Source organism: Notolepis coatsorum, assembly GCF_963971535.1.
Source record: "Notolepis coatsorum genome assembly, chromosome: 11".
Classification (NCBI taxonomy): Eukaryota; Metazoa; Chordata; class Actinopteri; order Aulopiformes; family Paralepididae; genus Notolepis; species Notolepis coatsorum.
In genome coordinates, this window is record NC_140175.1 from 32,654,003 (window position 1) to 32,660,002 (window position 6,000).

Here is a 6,000-nt window from a genome sequence, read left to right on the forward strand (position 1 = left end):
GTGGGCATGCATTTAACATTTAAATGCATCAATCTGGTGCACTTTAAGAGGAAAAGAGGCTAGATCCGTGTGGAAAAAAACGTATATCTCTTTTTCTCACAAATTCAAATCAAACATCTCAAGTTGACCCCAGCAATGACAGAAAATTATAATAAATAAGAAACACTGGGGCTCCCCTACATCAAGAAACTCCTGAAAACGTACAGGATTTACCCAATCTGCATTATAACATCTCCAAAATGCACATAAATGAGACAAATTAAATAAAATTTCTGACTTACAATATTGAAATTGAAATGGAACTATTTAAGATAAAGTTAAATAAAGTTTGAAAATGCAACTACATTTTTGTCAGTAAGCTACTTATTAAGTATTCTTTTTTTGGCGTGGAAGGGTGCCTACGGAGGGCAAGAGATTGTGTCTACTAGCAGGGCATGACCGGCCAGATCAAGACGTATAGTATGTAGCCAAGTGTGACATCTGCAGGTCAGTGGACAACAAAATGAAACACTACTTTTTCACGAAATGCCAAGCAGACTATGGGCAAAAGTAGGACTACCTCATCACTAGATTATTATTCAAATGTGTTGGAAATATAAATCTCTCCACTACAGTGAAGAAAAAAACTGAAAGCTAATTTTGCTCACCAAGGTATCCCTGTTACTGTATTGCACATCGTTGCGGGCAAGACCACCCGCATTTCATTGTATACTTGTATGCCGTGACAAATAAAACTCTTGACTTGACTTGAATGTGCATCCCATGAGGTCCGGAGATTCAGTTGGAATGTTCTGTTGGAATTCCAGCATAAGACCTCATCACCAGGCTACCCGCAGAGCGACGGCAAAGCAAAATCAACCGTCAAGGTGGCTGAAAGACCAAAGCTGCTGGACAGGACCGTTGTCTTGAGCTTCTAGACCACCGCAACACGCCATTAAATGGTAAATGGTGCATTTATATAGCGCTTTTATCCTCCCATTTTACAGATTAATGTCACACATTCACACATTCACTCACCGACGGCGGAGCCAACCATGCAAGGTGCCAACCTGCTCATCGGGGGCAATTAGGGCTTAAGTGTCTTTCTCAAGGACACTTCGGGAACCTTCCGATTACCAGAGGACCACTCTTCTCTCTCTCCCCCCTCTCTCCTTCTTTAAGCCTATATGTATGAAGCTGCTCACTCTGTTCTGACTGCCTGGCCTTTTGAAGTGGGAAAAGTCCCAGAGGACTTCATCGTTGAACTGCCTGGCATCAGGATTGGGGGATCAAACATGCTTCTCTCTCTCCATCCGTACACAGTGAGATAGAAGCAGCATCTGAACTGAACAAGCTGCCTTAAAAATAACAATACACATACCGGCTAGGGATGCACCGATACCTGCTAGGGATGCAACGATACCTGCTAGGGATGCACGGATACCAGCTAGGGATGCATGATACCTGCTAGGGATGCACCGATACCTGCTAGGGATGCACCGATACCAGCTAGAGATGCACCGATACCTGCTAGGGATGCATGATACCAGCTAGGGATGCACCGATACCTGCTAGGGATGCACCGATACCTGCTAGGGATGCACTGATACCTGCTAGGGATGCACCGATACCTGCTAGGGATGCACCGATACCAGCTAGGGATGCACCGATACCAGCTAGGGATGCACCGATACCTGCTAGGGATGCACCGATACCTGCTAGGGATGCACCGATACCAGCTAGGGATGCATGATACCAGCTAGGGATGCACCGATACCAGCTAGGGATGCACCGATACCAGCTAGGGATGCATGATACCAGCTAGGGATGCACCGATACCAGCTAGGGATGCATGATACCAGCTAGGGATGCACCGATACCAGCTAGGGATGCACCGATACCCGCTAGAGATGCACCGATACCTGCTAGGGATGCACTGATACCTGCTAGGGATGCACCGATACACGCTAGGGATGCATGATACCAGCTAGGGATGCACCGATACCTGCTAGAGATGCATGATACACGCTAGAGATGCACCGATACACGCTAGAGATGCACCCATACATGCTAGAGATGCACCGATACACGCTAGAGATGCACGATACACGCTAGAGATGCACCGATACACGCTAGAGATGCACCAATACACGCTAGCAATTCAAATTCCTAAACAAGTCCTAAATTATTTAAGTAACAATCCGATGCATAATTTTAAAACTTTGACCATTCGTTTTGGGTCACTGGGGAAATTTGACTGAGAATTTTCTCGATTAAAGATCTGTGTAAGAAGAGGGAAGAAGCAGAAAAGAAAAGTTACTTTGCTTTCATTCCTGATGTTACACGTGGCTGGTATTAGATGTTAGCATTTGGGGAATTCTTTGAAACCTGGTATTCGCCTGATATCTATATCTGATACCAGTTTTCATACTGATGCATCCTTAAAGAGTAACTTATATTTTCACCATGCTGCACACTCATTCAATCTGGGATGTCAGAGCACCTCTTTTATTTTCTTTTCTAAACAGACTTTGATAGTTGCTCCAAAGAGGTCATCTGACATCACTGATTGGGGTAATACCCCCTACCCCCTACTTCCTCTTTTATTTATTACATTTTTTAAATTTTTACCAGCTAGGTAAATAATTTTTTTATAGAAAGGGATGATGGTGATTGGTTACCTGCGGCCGGTAGGGGAGAGAGCATTGGGCTGGTGGAGGAATGATGGTGTTTATATAGAGTAAAAAATACTGCAGTGAAATTTGGGGTATATGTTTGGCTGCTAAGACATCTGACACACAACACATATTCAGGGATAAAACATGTTGGTACAGTCATGCCCTAAATTCAGTTTATAGGGCGCCCCAGCCGCTTACACACACACACACGCACGCACGCACGCACGCACGCACGCACGCACGCACGCACGCACGCACGCACGCACGCACACACACACACACACACACGCACACACACACATTTTCTAAGGAGACTGCCAATCCATAATGTGGAAATCATGCTCCGCAGATATCGATCGAGGGGTGGGGTGGGGGGTGGCACGGGGCAGGGTGGTTGAGATGCTGAGTATATGTGTGTTTACGTATGTGTGTGCTCATGTGTGAGTGTATGTGTGTGTTTACGTATGCGTGGGCTCATGTGTGGGTGTATGTGTGTGAGCGCACACGTGCCTGTGTATCTGTATGTATGTGTGTGTGTGTGTGTGTGTGTGTGTGTGTGTGTGTGTGTGTGTGTGTGTGTGTGTGTGTGTGTGTGTGTGTGTGTGTGTGTGTGTGTGTGTGTGTGTGTGTGTGTGTGTATGTACATGCGCTACATGAGCCGGGCCAGACACTCCAGTCGAGTCTATTGGATTGAGATTCATCCGCTATTGAAGGGTCAGGGTTCGGACCGTGGGGCGCCGTGCTCCCCGCTGATCAATACCAACGCCACATACCCTGCCTGACCCTGGCGTTTTGTCACCATAAATCCCAGCGCTCCCCTTTTTCCCTCCTCCCTCGCCCCCCCCCCCCCCCCCCCTTTCCCCCCTTCCTTTTAAGTCATTTAAAGAAGTGATGGAGTCAAGGGGGAACACTTGGGAAGGTCTAAATACATTGAATGCTGGCGAGGATGGGCGTTTGATCGCTAATGCTTAATGGCTAATGCTACTCGTCTCAGGAGGGGTTGTCCTGGGCTTTTCAGTTCAATATCTTCCAATGATAGGATTTGATAAGAACATTTGTTTAGATGGTTTTAGATATTAATTAATTATTGAGAAGAGGTAGCCTAATGTTTAGCATAATATACAGTCCAAGGGGGCAACACAGCTAAATGTAATGTTACAGTGGGCCCTTCTAGGGGTCTTTTCTTTGTAAATAAACTGCAGTGATAGATTCTGATTAGACAGATTAGTCGTAGATCCCTAGTAGTCGATGGGGCGACAGTGGGAGGTAGAGCAGTCGTCTGGTAATCTGGAGGTTCCCAGGTTCGATTCCCACTTCTCCCGGGCAGCTTGTCGAATAATAATAATAATAATAATAATAATAATAATAATGGATTCAATTTGTACCGCACTCTACATTCGTGAGAATCTCAGAGTGCTACAGGAGATATAGACAAAAGTTAAATGAATAAAACAATTTAAAATGAATAAAAACAATTAAAAAGACTAACAACCAGTGAAACGGAAGAACCTAAGAGTAAAATTAAATAAAAATAATAGTAAAATGAATAGAAGTAAAAATAAAAGTAAAAGAAAATTCAGGCAAAAGCCTTGTTAAAAAGAAATGTTTGTCCTTGAGCAAGACACTTAACCCCTAATTGCTCCTGATGAGCAGGTTGGCACCTTGCATGGTTGCCTCCGCCGTCGGTGTGTGAATGTGTGAGTGAATGGGTAAAATGTGAGGATCAAATTGTAAAGCGCTTTGGATAAAAGCGGTATATAAATGCAGCCATTTACTATTTACCATTTAGTGGGGTTGTTGTGTGGAGTAAATCGTAGGGACAAATACACAAGGAGGGGTCTTGACTGCTGATAATGTGTGAACAGGTGACCTGGAAGCATCTGCAGCCAGAACCAGCGTGGGCCTGCCCTTCTTTTAATCACCATCAAGAACACATCCAGTGTTACCAACATCAACTTAACCTCCAGCACTGAAAGGCCTGTGCCCATTCACTGCAGCCCCATCACAGCCTCGTTCTCCACCCTCCATTTAACATGACTTAGACTTGGTTTTAGTCAGGATCACGTTCAAGTAATACATGACGGGGTGGAGGATATTCTGTTGGTGGTGATTAAGGCCTCTCGGTTAGCTTTAGCACTCTTAGCTCAATGAGTATAAAGTTACACCTAGACAAGTCACGGCTAGTTTAACGAGTCAGACGCCTGGGTCTTAACAGTAGGCCCACTGTATTGGTCTGAATACGTTTTTTTTTAAGAACGACTTCTAATTAGGTTGTGGTAATATGATTTGGAAATGGGAATGCTGATATTTATATCCCTGAACAACAGTGTCAGGATATTATGGATTTACCCTGACTGTGTTAACATGATAACTCGAATAGCTTTCATTTAAATTTGTTTCACATTTGTGGTGCAGATTCATGATACCTAGAGGATTAACTCTATTGATTTTGGTGACCCCATGCCCTTTCCTCTAGCGACACCATCAGGCCAAACATCCATATCCTACTTTTGAACACATTAACTTGAATAGCTTTCATTTGTAATGTTTACAAATTTGCGGTGCACATTCATGACCCCAAGATGAAGAATCCTATAGATTTTTTTACCCATTCGCCTTTCCTCTAGCGCCACTATCAGGCCAAATGTTCAATCTTCACATTAGTGAATCTAACATCTCTCATCCAAATCTTTTAAAATGTATGGTGCACATTCATGACCACAAGATGAAGAACCCTATTGATTTTGGTGACCCCATTACCTTTCCTCTAGCGCCACCATCAGGCCATATGTTCAATACTCAATAATCTCCTGATCCGATTTCCACCAAACTTGACTAATATGTTTGCCTTACCATAGCAAAGAGGCCTGTGTTCTGAGTCATCTGGACTCACGGTGGCACTATTCTCATGAAACTAAAAACATGAACTACTCTTCAACGGATTATTCTCATAAAATTTAAAACATGAACAGCAGCTCCGATAGGGGCACGGTTACAAAAGGTGTATTGAGAATTCGGGCCGTTTGGGGAATAAACCTGCTGTCGAACTAGTTATGAACTATCATAACTATGAACTGAACTAGTTCATTTTAAAATGCGTGAACTGTGAACTGAACTAGTTCATGTAGAAGGTGAACGTTCCCAACACTGTCGACCAACGACTGATGGCACATGTGTCTAGTTCCGATTTCCAAAGTCTGGATTTCCAGGACACACCACGTCAAAATGACCTTATCGATCCTTGGATGATGTTTTTGACAAATGAAACCGATAGGGAGGAGGCTGACAGTTTTCAACAAGTGCACTAGCGCTGGAAGGTGTGTGTTGATGATGATGAACGACG